General features: G+C 40.2%; 1 pseudogene; it reads left to right on the top strand.

Annotated features, from left to right (window-relative positions):
• The first annotated feature begins 17,687 nt into the window (after nt 1-17,687).
• Nucleotides 17,688-18,426, top strand: Tcf19-ps1 (transcription factor 19, pseudogene 1; annotated as a pseudogene).
• The last annotated feature ends 801 nt before the right edge of the window (nt 18,427-19,227 follow it).

A 19,227-nucleotide genomic window follows, 5' to 3' on the forward strand; every position in this document is an offset into this window, starting at 1 on the left:
AATGGGTAAGCTAAACAGGGTAGATTTTCCTGTTTAAACCTGAGGGAAAGAGCACCTGCAGACCTTGGTCTTATTCCACTGGTTAGCAGTAGGAGCTAAACCACCCGGAACTTCTGAATTCAGACCGAGAATCTTCTACAGTGCTACAGTGCTGGTTTAGGATATCATGTTCATTTCTGAGTTCTCTTTCTTTCTTCCCTATTTTCTCTCTTCCCCTTTCCCTTCCTTATTTATTTTTTAATTTATTGAGCTGCTTTTGTTGAACATGTACTTAGAGCAAATGAATTAAAGAAGTAAACATTCCATAGGGCACAGTCTTAGGAAGGGTGTGTATATATATTCTGCTAGAATTCTTGGGATCTTAGGTCTGAGCATTTTTCTTTTTCTCTCTGTACTATCTTTCCTCTTTGCTCAGTTAAAGACAGGAGATACAGCAAAAAGAGAGTCTTCTCACAATTGGTAGTTACCCATTGTACAGAAGATTGCCTGCATTCACATCAAGAATGATGCAGAGCCTCATTCTGAATGAAGTGTCAATCACATGTAGGGATGAAACAGCAACTCCCAAGGAGGAGGTGGCCCTGAGAGCACAATTTAGGACTCCTTTCTCTGGGCAGCTCACAAGAGCTGTACTGCACAAAGAGATTCTGGACACGGGGTATTATTAATCTGCTAGGGAGAACTCTTGACAGCTCATACTATTTTGAATACATAAACAGAACTACCCAAACATGCCTTTGGTCTTCAAGAAAAGAACACTGAAGTGCATATGAGTTGTGCTTACCAGGCATTCAGTCTTTTCTTGATTTGTCTCTTGACAATCACCCTAAGTATCTGTAAGACCCACACAGTCCAAATGTTCCAGGTACGTATAAGCTTCCCAGTGGGATCCTGCTTGCTAGGGAAACACTATAATCAAGAGTTAAAAAAGAATAAATTAGCTCCAAGTTTTCTGTATTTCAACTTCCTGGGGCACCTACAACACTCTCATAATCACGGAGAGTTTTGTGTTTATTTCAAATACATATTTATCCAAGCATGACTTCAGATGGTAAATATCAAATTTAATTGTACCACTATTCCTTCTGTTTTCATCCTAATTATTGATTTAGTAGTAGGGCACTTTCCTAAAGAAAGATTATGTAAACGAAGAGGCACAAGCTTTACCGAAGCTTAACATTTGCTTGGGTAATCTGCATAAGGGTTGAAGAACCTGATCAGGGACACATCCTGACACCTGTGTTCTCCTCAGATGGATATGCATTAATGGTGGTTTTGTGACTTGAATTTCCTATGTTCACATTTCTAGTGGGGACTGGGGATGCTAAAGATTGAACCTGATTCATTGCACGTGCTGAACACTGAGGTATATTCTGAGCCTAATTTTTTACTCCCCACTCACATTTCTTCAGTTTATACAGCAAATGGTAGGGAAGACAAGAGGAATTCCAGATCTAGTCTAATAGATACACAATGCAAACACACACACACACACACACACACACACACACACACACACACACACACACACACACACCCTTGCATGGGACTGTGGATCTTCTCTGGGATTCTCTGGAAGATGCTCTGTTTATGCCCACCACAGAGTGTGCACATACCCAGTGATGTACCCAAAGAGGCCTCATGCCCTTGCCCATGGGTCTTGCTGCTGGTGCCACCACTGCACTTACTGAGGAAGCTGGACTAGAATGTCTGTACCCTGGATGGAAGAAGCAGGAGTCCAAAGGTGGAAACTGAGTGGAAAGAGATACAAGGGACACCAGGATTTTAGAGCATCTAGAGGCCAGATGTAGCCAGGGAGAGTGTTGGGAGCGATGCCCTTGAAGCCCTCCATTATTGATGTTATTATTATGGTTAGAATTAAGTATGACTAGGTTCATGGAAAGTCCCCAACCAGCTGCAGAAGACTAATACAAATCTGGTGGTCAAGATGAATAATGACGACCTTGCTGAGAAATGCATCTGACGTCAAGATACCTAATGTGATGACCTGTAACCTTTCTGAAAAACCAACATCCTGCTGACTAATAGATATGACAAACCTGTGACCTTTCTGACAACCTGTCAACATCAGCCAATTCCCTGACCACACGAATATTGTGTCCTTGGCCTGCGTAAATGTTTCTTACTTCCCCCCTCCCTCTGTTACCCCTGTTATGGTAGAAATTCAGCCTTGGGAAAAATAAAATTGTCGCTTTGATCAGACTCTTGTCTTGGTGTCTTCTTCGTGTCTTTTGTCCCCCATTCTCTTCCAGGACCCCCAGCACCCCTCGTTGACAGGAGAGGATGAGAGGAAGTGGTGCTCTGTGGCATCCACAGAACCCTGAAAGGATGGGCTAATTGATAACAAGGATTTTTATTATTTTATTTAATTTTTATTTTAATTTTATTATTTTTAATTGCATTTTTATTTACATTTTAAATGTTATCCCATTTCCGAGTTTCCCTTCCAGAAACTGGCAATCCTAGCGCCACACCCCCCAACCTCCCCCCCTACTTCTATGAGAGTGCTACCTCACCCACCCACCCACTCCCTCCTACTTCCCCATCCTGACAATCTCCTACACTGGGGCACTGAGCCTTGAAGGACCAAAGGCCTCTCTTCAGAGTTGTTTTGAATTGCATTTCCTTGATATTCAGGATGTTGAACAGTTCTTTAGGTGCTTCTCAGCCATTTCATATTCCTCAGTTGAGAATACTCTGTTTAGCTCTGTAGCCCAATTATTATAAAAGGGTTATTTGGATCTCTGGAGTCTAACTTCTTGAGTTCTTTGTATATATTGAATAGTAGCCCTCTATCTGATGTAGGACTGGTAAACACCTTTTCCCAATCTGTTGGTTGCTGTTTTGTCTTATTGACAGTGTCCTTTGCCTTGCAGAAGCTTTGCAATTTTTTTTAAATTTTATTTTTCTTGGATATTTTATGTATTTACATTTCAAATTGTATCCCCTTTGCCTCCTCTCCCATAGCACCTTCCCTTTCCCCTGCTTCTATGAGGATGCTTCCACTGTCACCAACACACTCCCAACTCAATGTCCTGGCATTCCCCTACACTGGGGAAACAAGCCTTTACAAGAACAAGAACTTTTCCTTCTATTGATGCTGGACAATGCATCATATGTGGCTGGAGTCATAGGTTCTTCCATGTGTACTCACTGGTTGGTAGTTTCGTCCCTGGGAGCTCTGGGGGTCTGGGTGGTTGATATTGTTTTTCTTCCTATGGAGTTGCAAATCCCTTCAACTCGTTCAGTCTTTTCTCTAACCCTCCACTGGGGTACCTTTGTTCAGTCCAATGGTTAGCTGCAACCGTCCTCATCTGTATCAATAGAGCTCTGGCAGAGCCTCTCAGGAGACACACATATCTGACTCCTGTCATCAGGCTCTTCTTGCCATCAGCAATAGTGACTGGGTTTGGTAGCTGCATATGGGATGGATTCCAAAGTAGGGCAGTCTCTGGATGAGCTTTTCTTCAGTCTCTGCTCTACTCTCTGTTCCTGTATTTTCTCCCATGAGTATTTTGTTCTCTAGTCTGAGAAGGACTGAAGCATCTGCACTTCTTCTGCACTGGTTGTCTTTCTTCTTGAGCTTCATATTATCTGTGAAGTTTTCCTTAGGTATTCCAAGCTTTTGGACTAACATCCACTTATCATGCATATCATGTGTGTTCTTTTGTAACTGGGTTACTTCACTTAGGATGATATTTTTCTAGTTCCATCCATTTGCCTATGAATTTCATGAAGTCATTGCTTTTGATAGCTGAGTAGTATTCCATTGTGTAGATGCACCACATTTTCTGTATCCATTCCTCTGTTGAAGGACATCTGGGATCTTTCCAGCTTCTGGCTATTATAAATAAGGCTGCTATGAACATAGTAGAGCATGTGTCCTTGTTATATGTTGGAGCATCTTTTGGGTGTATGCCCAGAAATGGTATAGCTGGGTTCTCAGGTGGTACTATGTCTAATTGTCTGAGAAACCTACAGAATGATTTCCAGAGAGGTTGTACCAGTTTGCAATCCCACCAATAATGGAAGAGTGTTCCTCTTTCTCTACATCCTTGCCAGCATCTACTGTCACCTGAGTTTTTGATCTTAGCCATTCTGACTGGTATGAGGGTTGTTTTGATTTGTATTTCCTTGATGACTAAGGATGTTGAATATTTCTTTAGGTGCTTCTCAGCCATTTGGTATTCGTCAATTGAGAATTCTTTGTTTAGTTCTGTACCCCAATTTTTAATAGGATTATTTGATTTTCTGGAGTCAAACTTCTTGAGTTCTTTGTATATATTGGACATTAGCCCTATATTGGATATAGAATTGGTATAGATGTTTTCCAAAACTGTTGGTTGCCATTTTGTCCTGTTGACAGTGTCCTTTGCCTTACAGAAACTTTGCAGTTTTATGAGGTCCCATTTGTTGATTCATGATTTTAGAGCAAAAGCCATTGGTATTCTGTTCAGGAAATTTTCCTCTGTGCCTATGTGTTCAAGGTTGTTCTCCACTTTCTCTTCTGTTAGTTTGAGTGTATTTGGTTTTATGTGAAGGTCTTTGAACCACTTGGACTTGAGCTTTGTACAGGTGATAAGAATGGGTCAATTTGCATTCTTCTGCATGCTGTCCTTAAGTTGAACCAGCACCATTTGTTGGAAATTTCAGCTTCTTGTCAAAGATCAAGTGACCATAGGTGTGTGGGTTCATTTCTGGTCTTCAGTTCTATTCCATTGATCTATCTGTCTGTCTCTGTGCCAATAGCATGCAGTTTTTATCACTATTGCTCTATAATACAGCTTTAGATCAGGGATGGTGATTCCCCCAGAAGTTCTTTTATTGTTGAGAATAGTTTTCACTGTCCTGGGGTTTTTGCTTTTCCAAATGAATTTGCAAATTGCTCTTTCTAATTCTATGAAGAATTGAGGTGGAATTTTGATGGGGGAATTACACTGAATCTGTAGATTGTTTTCAGAAATATGGGCACTTTTACTATATTAATCCTACCATAAGCATGAGAGATCTTTACATCTTCTGAGATCTTCTTCAACTTCTTTCTTCAGAGACTTGAAGTTCTTGCCATACAGATCTTTCACTTGCTTGATTATAGTCATACCAAGGTATTTTACATTATTTGTAGTATTATGAAAGATGTAGTTTCCCTAGTTTCTTTCTCAGCATGTTTATCTTTGAGTATAGAAAGGCTAGTGATTTGTTTGAGTTAATTTTATATTATTGGCCCTTTAAGTTGGGAATCTTCACTCTCTTCTACATCTATTATCATTAGGTTTGATCTTCTCATTGTATCCTGGATTTCCTGGATGCTTTGGATTAGGAGCTTTTTGTGTTTTGCGTTTTCTTTTTTTTTTTTTTTTTTTATTAACTTGAGTATTTCTTATATACATTTCGAGTGTTATTCCCTTTCCCGGTTTCCGGGCAAACATCCCCCTCCCCCCTCCCCTTCCTTATGGGTGTTCCCCTCCCAACCCTCCCCCCATTGCCGCCCTCCCCCCATAGACTAGTTCACTGGGGGTTCAGTCTTAGCAGGACCCAGGGCTTCCCCTTCCACTGGTGCTCTTACTAGGATATTCATTGCTACCTATGGGGTCAGAGTCCAGGGTCAGTCCATGTATAGTCTTTAGGTAGTGGCTTAGTCCCTGGAAGCTCTGGTTGCTTGGCATTGTTGTACTTTTGGGGTCTCGAGCCCCTTCAAGCTCTTCCAGTTCTTTCTCTGATTCCTTCAATAGGGGACCTATTCTCAGTTCAGTGGTTTGCTGCTGGCATTCGCCTCTATATTTGCTGTATTCTGGCTGTGTCTCTCAGGAGCGATCTACATCCGGCTCCTGTCGGTCTGCACTTCTTTGCTTCATCCATCTTGTCTAATTGGGTGGCTGTATATGTATGGGCCACATGTGGGGCAGGCTCTGAATGGGTGTTCCTTCAGTCTCTGTTTTAATCTTTGCCTCTCCCTTCCCTGCCAAGGGTATTCTTTTTCCTCATTTAAAGAAGGAGTGAAGCATTCACATTTTGATCATCCGTCTTGAGTTTCGTTTGTTCTAGGGATCTAGGGTAATTCAAGCATTTGGGCTAATAGCCACTTATCAATGAGTGCATACCATGTATGTCTTTCTGTGATTGGGTTAGCTCACTCAGGATGATATTTTCCAGTTCCAACCATTTGCCTACGAATTTCATAAACTCGTTGTTTTTGATAGCTGAGTAATATTCCATTGTGTAGATGTACCACATTTTCTGTATCCATTCCTCTGTTGAAGGGCATCTGGGTTCTTTCCAGCTTCTGGCTATTATAAATAAGGCTGCGATGAACATAGTGGAGCACGTGTCTCTTTTATATGTTGAGGCATCTTTTGGGTATATGCCCAAGAGAGGTATAGCTGGATCATCAGGCAGTTCAATGTCCAATTTTCTGAGGAACCTCCAGACTGATTTCCAGAATGGTTTTACCAGTCTGCAATCCCACCAACAATGGAGGAGTGTTCCTCTTTCTCCACATCCTCGCCAGCATCTGCTGTCACCTGAGTTTTTGATCTTAGCCAATCGCACTGGTGTGAGGTGAAATCTCAGGGTTGTTTTGATTTGCATTTCCCTTATGACTAAAGATGTTGAACATTTCTTTAGGTGTTTCTCAGCCATTTGGCATTCCTCAGCTGTGAATTCTTTGTTTAGCTCTGAACCCCATTTTTTAATAGGGTTATTTGTTTCCCTGCGGTCTAACTTCTTGAGTTCTTTGTATATTTTGGAAATAAGGCCTCTATCTGTTGTAGGATTGGTAAAGATCTTTTCCCAATCTGTTGGTTGCCGTTTTGTCCTAACCACAGTGTCCTTTGCCTTACAGAAGCTTTGCAGTTTTATGAGATCCCATTTGTCGATTCTTGATCTTAGAGCATAAGCCATTGGTGTTTTGTTCAGGAAATTTTTTCCAGTGCCCATGTGTTCCAGATGCTTCCCTAGTTTTTCTTCTATTAGTTTGAGTGTGTCTGGTTTGATGTGGAGGTCCTTGATCCACTTGGACTTAAGCTTTGTACAGGGTGATAAGGATGGATCGATCTGCATTCTTCTACATGTTGCCCTCCAGTTGAACCAGCACCATTTGCTGAAAATACTATCTTTTTTCCATTGGATGGTTTTGGTTCCTTTGTCAAAAATCAAGTGACCATAGGTGTGTGGGTTCATTTCTGGGTCTTCAATTCTATTCCATTGGTCTATCTGTCTGTCTCTGTACCAATACCATGCAGTTTTTATCACTATTGCTCTGTAATACTGCTTGAGTTCAGGGATAGTGATTCCCCCTGAAGTCCTTTTATTGTTGAGGATAGCTTTAGCTATCCTGGGTTTTTTGTTATTCCAGATGAATTTGCAAATTGTTCTGTCTAACTCTTTGAAGAATTGGATTGGTATTTTGATGGGGATTGCATTGAATCTGTAGATTGCTTTTGGTAAAATGGCCATTTTTACCATATTAATCCTGCCAATCCATGAGCATGGGAGATCTTTCCATCTTCTGAGGTCTTCTTCAATTTCTTTCCTCAGTGTCTTGAAGTTCTTATTGTACAGATCTTTTACTTGCTTGGTTAAAGTCACACCGAGGTACTTTATATTATTTGGGTCTATTATGAAGGGTGTCGTTTCCCTAATTTCTTTCTCGGCTTGTTTCTCTTTTGTATAGAGGAAGGCAACTGATTTATTTGAGTTAATTTTATACCCAGCCACTTTGCTGAAGTTGTTTATCAGCTTTAGTAGTTCTCTGGTGGAACTTTTGGGATCACTTAAATATACTATCATGTCATCTGCAAATAGTGATATTTTGACCTCTTCTTTTCCGATCTGTATCCCTTTGATCTCCTTTTGTTGTCTGATTGCTCTGGCTAGAACTTCAAGAACTATATTGAATAAGTAGGGAGAGAGTGGGTTGCGTTTTCTTTGACTGTACGCTTATGTTTTCTATGGTATCTTCATCCTTGAGATTCTCTCTTCTCTCTCTTGTATTCTGTTGATGATGCTTACATCTATTACTCCTGATCTCTTTCCTAGGTTTTCTATCTCCAGGGTTGCCTTCCTTTGTTATTTCTTTATTATTTCTGTTTCCCTTTTTAGATCCTGAATGGTTTTGTTCAATTCTTTCACCTGTTTGGTTATATTTTCCTGTAATTTTATAAGGGACTTTTGTGTTTTCTTTTCAAGGGCTTCTACCTGTTTACCTATGTTGACCTGTACTTCTTTAAGGGAGTTATTTATGTCCTTCTTAACATTGTTTAGCATCCTCATGAAATGTGCTTTTAAATCAGAATCTTGCTTTTCCAGTGTGTTGGGGTATCCTGTCCTTGCTGTGTTGGGGGAACTAGGTTCTGAAGATGCCAAGAGGCCTTGGTTTCTGTTGTTTATCTTCTTTTACCTGCCTTTTGCCATCTGCTTATCTCTGGAGTTAGCTTGTCTTGCTGTCTTTGACAGTGGCTTGACCCTCCTGTAAGTCTGTGTGTCAGCACTCCTGGGAGACCAGCTCTCTCCCGGTTGGATCTGAACACAGATAGCTATGGCACAGGGTCAGCTCTGGGCATAGACTAAAAAAAGGAACATCCTGTCCCAGAAGGCTCCTTGGTTCCTGGGTCCTGAGGCTCCAGGTAGGTCCCTTGGAGCAGAAGTGGTAGTCCTACTTGTGCTCTCAAGTGTGTCAGCACTCCTGGGAGCCCAGCTCTCTCCCAGCAGGATCTGGGCACAGAGAGCTGTGGCTCAGGGTCAGCTGCAGGTGCATAATCAGAATTTTAACCTATATGGCTTATAATCTGGATGTTTTCCAATCTATATCAAAAGCATTTAGAATTACATTTTAATTACTTATAATTTTAAAGAGCCTCTTTTTGTTAGAATTATTACATGTATCTTAATAAATTAATACTAATTTGATAATAAACATTTCATTTTTTGTTCTTTCTCATATATCACATTCAGAATGCATTATCCCTTCCCTCCTCCCCTCCAAGTCACCAGTCACTTCTCTACCATATATTGCTGTTTTTTCTTTTTTTCTTTTTTCTCTTCTTTTTTTCAGAGCTGGGGACCGAACCCAGGGCCTTGCGCTTGCTAGGCAAGCACTCTACCGCTGAGCTAAGTCCCCAGCCCCTTTTCTTTTTCTTTTATATATTACATCCTGACTACAATTTCCTATTAGCTGTAAAGTAAAAGACAATCTTGCTATAGTCTACTGACCCAGAGAGGCTAAATAACAAGGAGGGCTTAAGGGGAGGAGGCTAGGATCTCCCTGGGAAAGGGGAAATAGAATAGAATGGGATGGTATGAAATAGACTAGACTAAACTAGACTAGACTAGACTAGACTAAACTAGACTAGACTAGACTAGACTAGACTAGACTAGACTAGACTAGACTAAATAGAATAGATTTCACAGGTGGGGTGGAAGCAACTAGGGGTGGGATAGGCGGAACCGGATGTGGGGGAGGAAAGGAAAATACTGAGAGAGACAACTCAAACTGGGGACACTTTGGGGCAAGGTGGAAACCTAGTGCAATGGAAACTCCACGAATCTATGAGAATAGCCCTAGCAAAGACTCCTAGTAATGGGGGACATGCATCCTGAACTGGTCATCTCCTCCTGTTTCTAATGAGAACTTCTTTACATGCAGAGGTATTCCAGAGTGGGCTGCAGATGACCCAGTGATTTATGATTAATAAGTGTATCCTTATGGATTACTTTGCATCCAGTCTCTTGAGTTTCACATTTTTTTAAAATCTCAATTGCACAGCCCCATGTAACCAGCGCCCTCTGACTTTTCTGACTTTGCCCAGTTGTACAATCCCATTTAACCAGTTCCTTTCTCTTCCTCTGCCTTTCTTTCTTTTCCTTCCTTCCTTCCTTCCTTTCTTTCTTTCTTCTATATTCTATCTCTTCCTTCCTTCGTTCCTTCCTTCTCTCCTTTCTTTCTTTCTTTCTTTCTTTCTTTCTTTCTTTCTTTCTTTCTTTCTTTCTTTCTTTCTTTCCTTCCTTCAAATGTCAGTTTTATAATTGACATGTGTGATGTCTAATCTCCATGAGTTTGTATAATTTCTGGAGATTGTTTTGTTATTGATCTCAAAGCTTTATTGCTTTGTAGTTATATGGGATACATGGGATAGATGGAAAATTTTCAGTAAATTTTTTTTAATGATCTTGTTGAAGAGCTGGTCTATGCCATTGATCTGGGATTCCATTCTTTCCTCTATGCCTAGGATTCATAGACGTTTTCATTAGGTCTCCAAATTCTTACACATTTCTTTGGTACTTTTAAAAACTTTGTATTTTATTTGAGTTGCTTAGTTAGTTCATTTTTTTTCTGTATTTGCTAAGATTTGTTATGTGTCTCACTATGTAGTCTATTTTAGAGAAGCTTTTGTGGACTGCTGAATAGATTGTGTATTTTTTGGTGTTTGAGTGGAATATTCTGTAAGTATTTATTAGTTCAGTGTGATATATGATGTCATTTAACTCTGATGTTTAGTTTTTATATATATCATCTGTTCATGAGATAAAGTATGGTCCTAAAATCACCTACAATTATTGAGTTGGGACTACTCTGTAGTCTAAAGCTTAAAGCATGCTTTTCATGAAATGGAGTGCACCAGAGTTTATTTTATACATATTTAAAGTGGTTATGTCTTTTTGTTAATTTGTTCTTGATTAGTATAACTGCTGTTCTTTATCTCTTGATTATTTTTTGTTTAAGTCTACCTTGTCAGATATTAAGATAGTGACAACTATTTGTTTTCTGGTCCCACTTACTTGGGATAGTTTTTCCCCCACCCTTTTATTCTATCTTTGAAGATCAAATATATTTCTTGTAGACAACAAAGCACTTGATCTTATTTCTTATTACAAATATTTATTATGTATATGAGTACACTGTGGCTATCTTCAGACACATCAGAAGAGGGCATCAGATCCCATTACAGACACCATGAACCACCATTTAGTAGTTATTGGGAATTGAACTCAGGACCTCTGGAAAAACAGCCAGTGTTCTTAACCACTGAGCCATGGGTCCAGCCCCCTTCATCTTATTTCTTAATCCATCAACTAACCTATGTTTTTTTTTTTCTTTTTGATTGTGGAGTTGCGGTCATTAGTATTTAAAGATATGTACTGATTATCATTATTTTATTTATTTATTGCTGTTTATAATTCGAGTTCTATTTTATATTCCAAGAATTATTGTTCTACTACTCTTTCTATAGCCTTTTACCAAAAGTATTATTTCCAGTGTTCTCTGTTCTTTGTTGCACATGAATTCTTTTAACCTGTTTATATCGTGGGAAGTTTTGCTTTCTCTTCCAACTATGGACAATAATTGTGCTGGAATGATGTCATGGATTGTCATTTGTGGTTTTTTGGAACTTGAAGCACATTGCCCATGCTTTTCTGGCTCTTAGTTTCAAATGAGGAACCATTCATTATTTCAATGGGTTTTCAGTAAATGTTTTCTGGATTTTCTCTTGCAGTTCTTTCAAAACCCTTCTTTTCTTCTGCATACTTAGTGTTTAATCTATGATAGGACATGTGGAGTTTCTATTCTTGACCTGTCTGTTTGGTGTTCTCTGTGCTTCTTGTATCTGTATGAGTATACTTTTCCTTAGTTTCAGGAGATTTTCTTCTATGATCTTGCTGAAGAGCTGGTCAATGCCATTGATCTTGGATTTTTTTCTTTCCTCTATGCCTAGAATCCATAGGAGTTTTCATGAGGTCTCCATGTTCTTGCACATTCCTTTTGTACATTTAAAAACTACTTTTTATTTGAGTTATCTACTTATTTTACTTTATCATGAAGTTCTGCTACCTTGTCCTTGAGATATTCTTTTGGTAAAACTTTCCCTGAGTTATATATACTTGGTTTGTTGAACTTTTCCAATCCATCTTTATTTCCAGTTGAATTTTCACCAACATGTTTGAATTTGAATTCACTTCTTAAATCCTGGCTGTCTTCATATTATTTCCTTTAGCAACTTGTTTACTTTTTCTTGGAGTATCAGTCAGGACTTTATTATTCCTGCCCTCTTTAAGTTCGTTCAGGTGTTTGTTCATGTCCTCTCTAAACTCCTTCAATTCTTTGATTAGGTTTATAATTGTTCTTTTAAGTTCCATATCCTGAGATGTATGTATAATTTGCACTGAAGAGTGGTTCTACAGGAATAATAGACTTGGGTGATAACAAATATATCCTATTTGCACTTAGGTGGAATGTTGCATAGGAAAAGCAGGGACATTTGATGGCGCCACAGCTAAGAACTGCAGACAGCACTGTGGTATTTCTTGGATATCAGTGATTTCAGAATTTTTAGAGTGTTTTTATGCTCCAAATAGAGTAGAAAGGACTCTGTGAGAGTGAATCAGGTTTTTTTAATACCTATTGTGTGCTCCTTCACACTCCAACGTGGGTTTCCAGCACTTCACATAGTGTAGAATAGTTTATATGTAAATCAAAAATTAATAAGCGTATTATTAATATAACAGCAGAAAAATCACATAAACTACTTAAGACATGGAGAGCCAAGATTTGAATTACTGAAATACCATATTTGAGTTCAAATTGTTAGATTTTGGCACAGAGTAATGAGACACAGGCAGAAAGAGACTAAAGTTGGATCTCAGTGGATGAGAATATTTATTTCAAACATCAAAGGACAGACGCTCTGTCAGGAGAGGGAGTATGTAAGGAGAGAGGGAGAGGAATACTTGGAATTCATTTAGGAATTGGGAATGAGGAAGCCAACGAAGCTTCAGTGGGCTACAAGAATGATTTTAGTCCCTTCCCGGGATTATTTGCCCAGTTGAGACAAACTATCTTGAGAGACAGGCTGCCTCAGCAAACATTTTCTTTCTGTGACTCACTGAAAATGGTAAATAGTTTGAGAAAGGAAGGTGGGGTTTTTCTCTCCTTTTTTTTCCTTTCTTTTTTTCTCAAGTGAGACACTCTATCAAGTATAAATTCAGAAATTCTGAAAAATTTTGAAAGACTTTGCTATCTATCTATGTATCTATCTATGTATCTATCTATGTATCTATCTATGTATCTATCTATGTATCTATCTATGTATCTATCTATGTATCTATCTATGTATCTATCTATGTATCTATCTATGTATCTATCTATGTATCTATCTATGTATCTATGTATCTATGTATCTATGTATCTATCTATCTATCTATCTATCTATCTATCTATCTATCTATCTATCTATGTATCTATCTATGTATCTATCATCTAATAGTTAAACCCATCGATATTAATTTGTATTTTTTTGTGATTTTAAAATCTTCAGTAATTCTCTGTTTCTTTTTATCAGAACTCCCCAGTGTGTGTTCTTCCCACAGGAGAACCTTATGTGAAGGTAATATGGCTGTCTAATGTCTAGTGAGGCAGCTCAGCAGACAATGCTAGCTATCTACCTCATGCTGGTCAGCTGGAACTAAGATAATACTCCATCTCATCCTCACCTTTGGAGCAGTGACTCTGTCTTTGTTCTGTTTCCCTTACAGAAATGAGAAGACACACAAAGAAACAGGAAGAGAACCTATAATTTTCATTGCTTTCCCAGATCTGTAATTTCTCAATTATTTTAAATAGATTTAAATTTATGGTACTTTTAAAAAACAACTACACTCTATGATAATTTTTACTCTAGTCATATCAGTATTTAGTAAGAATGTTGTAGGATAAAAAGAGAGCTACAAAGGTAGGAAATGGTGGAGTAAATTTTGATTAAGTTATCAGTTATGAATCCTCTCCAGGTTAAATATCTGAGTATGGTTTTTACTCAGAAGGAGAATAGGTGGTCATAACATCTCTTCCTGAAAATCCTCATGTGGGCATCTTTTAACCTCTTTCCACAGACGACTTGGTGCATATCAGAGCATCATGACTTGGGACTGGAATTGTCATCAAATCGATGAAGGCCAATCATGTTCTTTCTGTATTTATTTTTATCTACAGTGTCTTAACTCTTATTTCTATGTCTAAGGCTTTGCGTAGAGATCTCTTTACATACCTCTGCTGAGGTTCCCTCATGGGTGAAACCTTATGGCTCGTTTCCACAGTCCAATTTAATGCCCAGGATTCTACTGCCACTGCTCTCCTTGTTCACTCTATTACCTGTCTTGGGGATCCTAAACCTGAATAAGCCTTCACAGAACCGAGGGCTTCTCCTCCTATTGATAATAGACAATGCCATCCTCTGCTACACATGCAGTTGGAACTCCTTCAGTTTACTTAACTCTTGACTTCAAGAACTTGAGAAAGTACCAATAAGGCTATTGAATCTAGTGAAATCTAGGTAGCTAGATTGATTTTTATTAGATATTAATTAATTAAAGAAAGGGATCAGTAAAGCTCTTAAAATTCAGATGTGAATGCATAGAGGAAGAAGTAAATCTCTGTAACATTTGTATATCAATATTATGTGTAGAACTAATATTACCCAGCAAGGGAGTGAATATTTTCAGGGGTGGATATAGAAATCCTTGGATTCCTAGCAAAATTGACTTTTACTACTAGAAAAATATTGCCCTTTATTTTTTTCCCATTGCCGTATCTGAAATTTGCACATTTTTTTTAGTTTATACCAGATGTTCAGTAAGTAATTTCAAAAAAGAGAGAGATTGTTTTTAACAAATTCTTACAGTATGGTATTAGTCATATTAATATTTCATGTATAACTAATTTTTCACTCAATATTGTACATACTAATTTATGCTCTTCAAGAAAAGAAAAATTGGGCCTTCTCATTCTCAACTATGCCAGGGAGTACCGGCAATCCAGCCTACCTCCCACCCACATTCCCCCACCACCCACACCCACAGTGTTTGATCCCTGGAAGTTCTGACACCACCAGGCTTAGAGGTGACTCCCCCTCCCGAACCAATACCTGGCCTAACTAGGACCCCTCCCCCTGCCACACACACACAGGGATCCAGAGAACACAAAATCTCCCACCGTGCTGAATTTTTCTTCCAGTTCACAACTGTGCCTGGGAGCAGATCCTGTGCTCCAGCCCCCCAATCCCCCTCTCACACCCAGAGACAGCTTGACCCCCAGGAGTTCTGACACCAGCAGGCTCATAGGTGAGGTCCTCCCTAACCCTGCCTCAGTACCTGCCTAACTGGAACCTTCTTGGGGCCTAGAATCTCAGGTCCTGCTAGAGACACATCTTTTTTTCTATCTTTACCTGTGCTAGGGAGCAGATCATGTGCTCCAGCAACCCACCCACTGCCCACACCCAGATTCAGCTTGACTCCCAGGAGGTCAGCCAGAGCAAGGCTCACAGATCAGGTGCTCCAGACCACCTCCTAGATGCAGAAACAGACTGATCCAAGGAGGCCCAAAATAAGTAGGCTCACAGGAAGGACAGGCTCCAGTAAGAGACTGAAAGGCCAGTGAACATCAGGTGGTGAGAGGCAAGTTCAAGAACATAAGCAATAGAAACTAATGCCACGTAGTAACATCAGAACCCAGTTCTCCAGCCACAGCAAGCACTGGACACCTTAACATACCTGAAAAGCAAGATTCTCATCTAAAAATCACATCTTATAAAGATGGTAGAGGACCTTAAGGAGGACATAAATAACACCCTTAAAGAAATACAGGAGAAAAAAAAACAGGTAGAAGCTCTTAAAGAGGAAACACATAAATCCCTTCATGAAATACAGGAAAACACAATCAAACAGGTGAAGGAATTGAAGAAAACCATCCAAGATCTAAAAATGGAAATAGAAATAATAAAGAAATCACAAAGGGAGACAACCCTGAAAATAGAAAACCTAGGGAAGAGATGAAGAGTCATAGATGCAAGCATCACCAACAGAATGCCAGAGATAGAAGAGAGAATCTCAGGCATAGAAGACACCATAGAAGACATTGACACAACAGTCAAAGAAAATGCAAAATGCAAAAAGCTCCTAACCTAAAACATCCAGGAAATTCAGGACACAATGAGAAGACCAAACCTAAAAATAATAGGTATAGAAGAGGGTGAAGATTCCCAACTCAAAGGCCAGTAAACACGCTTAACAAAATTATAGAAGAAAACTTTGCTCACCTAAAGAGAGACATGCCCATAAACCTACAAGAAGCCTACAGAACCCTAAATAAGATTGAACCAGAAAAGAAGTTCCTCTCATCACATAATAATCAAAACACCAAATGCACAGAACAAAGAATATTAAAAGCTGTAAGGAGACAAGGTCAAGTAACATATAAAGGCAGACCCATCAGAATTACACCAGACTTCTCAACGGAGACTTTAAAAGCCAGAAGATTTTGGGCAGATGCCATATAGATCCTAAGGGAACACAAATGCCAGCCCAGGCTAGTATATTTATCAAAACTCTCAAGTATCAAGAAATCAAGGTATTCCAAGACAAAACAAAATGTAAACAATATCTTTCCACTAAACCAGCCCTACAGAGGATAACAGAAGGAAAATTCCAACACAAAGAAGGAGACTATACCCAAGAAAAAGTAAGAATTTAATCTCACAACAAACCCCTCCCCCCAAAAAAGGAGAACCACACAAATATAATTTCACTTCTAACAACAAAAATAACAGGGATCAACAATCATTTGTCCTTGATATCTCTCAACATCAATGTACTCAATCCCTAATAAAAAGACATAGACTGCCAGACTGGATATGTAAACAGCACTAAGCATTTTGCTATATACAGTAAACACATCTCAATGACAAAGACAGACACCACCTCAGAGTAAAAGGCTGGAAAAAATTTTTACAAGTAAGTGGTCCCAAGAAACAACCTGGAGTAATCATTCTAATATCCAGCGAAATAGACTTTTAATCAAAAGTTATCAAAAAAAGATGGAGAAGAACACTTCATACTCATCAAAGAAAAAAAATCCACCAAGATGAACTCTCAATTCTGAACGTCTATGCTCCAAATGAATGGGCACCCACATTTGTAAAAGAAATGTCACTGAAGTTCAAAGTACACACTGAACCTCAAACCATAACAGTGGGAGACCTCAACACCCAATTCTTACTGAAGGGCAGATCATGGAAACAGAAACTAAACAGAGAAACTAACAGAAGTTATGATCCAAACGAATTTAACAAACATCTATAGAACATTCCACCCCAAAACAAAAGAATACATCTTCTCAGCACCTCATTATATCTTCTGCAGAATTCACCATATAAGCAGACCCAAACAAGCCTCAACAGATACAAGAAATTTGAATTAGGAGTCAGGGCAGTGCATGCTCACCCAAGCCGCACCCTCAGGGTGGCTTCCTTGTCTGTCAAACCCCAGTGGGAGCGCAGTGCGCAGGGTGGGAATCTTTTCCTCAGTTTACCCCTCCAGCGAAAAAAGCAAAGGATTGTTAAAGGCTCCCGGATGTAGAGCAGCCTGAGGATCCAGCTTCAATGAGGTGCCTCGGGATGTCTTTCTGGTTTTGCATCACATCAGGACTTTGCTGGAATTGTTTTTTTAAGCCTCATCTTGACAGCCTCGGCTGTGGTGCATGTCCAGGCCTCTGACGCTCTGAATCTGCACTTATTAAGTTGGCATCAGAGAAAACTAAACCGAAGCCCACGGTGCGTGACCCATGAGTAGGAGAGGGGAATGGACTACCAAGGTGGGCAAAGTGGTGTATAGGGGGCACCCCCATGCTGCCCTGCTTCCAGCTGCTACAAATAGGGGGCGACAGGGGCGGTGACCTCTACACCTTCCGCCCTCCATCCAAGTCTGGCTGCAACTATCGGTTGGTCTGCAGGGCTGACCTGTGTGATGTGGCCTTGTGGACTCAGCAGGAGCCCAGCCTCATCTCTGGGTTCCATGCAGAGCTGCATGCTGAACTCCAAGGGGACGATTGGAGGGTCAGCCTAGAGGATCACAGCAGCCAAGGGACTTTGGTCAATAATGTCTGACTCCCAAGGGGCCACAGATTGGAGTTGAGTGACGGTGACCTTCTGACCTTTGGCCCCAAAGGGCAAGCAGGAACCAGCTCCTCCGAGTTCTACTTCAGGTTCCTACAAGTCCGGGTCAAATCTCAGGACTTTGACGCCATCACCATCGTCCCTCGGTCTAATGAAAAAAACTGGGGCCAGTTTCCAGCCTATGCTGCACCTACAAGGGGCATCTTGGAGGACACTCAGCGCCCACTCCTCTGCCGACAGGCCATACGGATTCTCAATTCCATCAGCAGCCTCAGCAAGCTGTAGTCCCAGCCTCTCAGCCTGGGAAAGCGGGAGCTTCACCTGCTCCACCCACAAGAAACTGGAGGAAATCAGCTCATAAATTTTAATAGAACTAGATGATGAGAGCCCGGGCCCCCATTCAGTCCTGATGGAGCCCAGTAAGAAGATCTGTGTGGAGAAAACTGCTCTGATATCGCGTGGAGAATGACCACAGGAAAATGTCCACTGCCATAGACTGACTCAATGCTGGAGAACACTTATGGCCTAAGTGACAGAAAAGATGCTTTCCTGCCAAAGATGTTGCAACCTCCACGTTACCAGTGAGCTACAATGCCAGTAACAAGGAATAAAGCCTCATTTCCATGAACCCCAGGATATCTGCAGTTAGAGCACCAATCGCAGAAACCATCCCTAAAAGGTATAAGAGGGAACACTAAAATCTTTTTATTTTGCTGAGGCCAGCATACTAGGCCAGTACTCTGCTACTGAATAACACCCTAACCCTATTAATGTTCTTGAATGGCATCAGCTAAAGCACCCTGCAGGACCCAGAGCACAGCCCTAAGATTTCGCTCATGCAGTGGCTAGCTAATCCTGCCACCAACTACTTCTCTGTGACTAACTCTTCAGACCTTTGCCTTTCATTTCCAAATAAGGAATAAACTGCTTCACCTACCAGAGGGCATTCATTGAGTCTTAAGTCTGCTTTTCAAAGGATGGGAAGACTAGATGAGGTGACTGATGTCTGTCAGCTAGCAGAGACTTTAAAACCTCTTGGATGGCAGGTACATAATACCTTCCTCTATAGGTTGGGCTCGAACCCCAACTACCCTTTGGGCGTTTTGTAACCTCCAACAGTTTCAATGGTCCCTGTTCTGAAGATCACTTGGGTTTGAGAATCCATTACTGGCATTCTCCATCTGCAGGCTCTCTAGGAACTGAAGGAAAGCAAAATTTAACTATCTGCTGTGTATCCCAGTCTTTATTTAAGAACTGCGGACCGGCTGCT

Source organism: Rattus norvegicus, chromosome 9 (assembly GCF_021556685.1).
Source record: "Rattus norvegicus strain SHRSP/BbbUtx chromosome 9, alternate assembly SHRSP_T2T, whole genome shotgun sequence".
Lineage (NCBI taxonomy): Eukaryota > Metazoa > Chordata > Mammalia > Rodentia > Muridae > Rattus > Rattus norvegicus.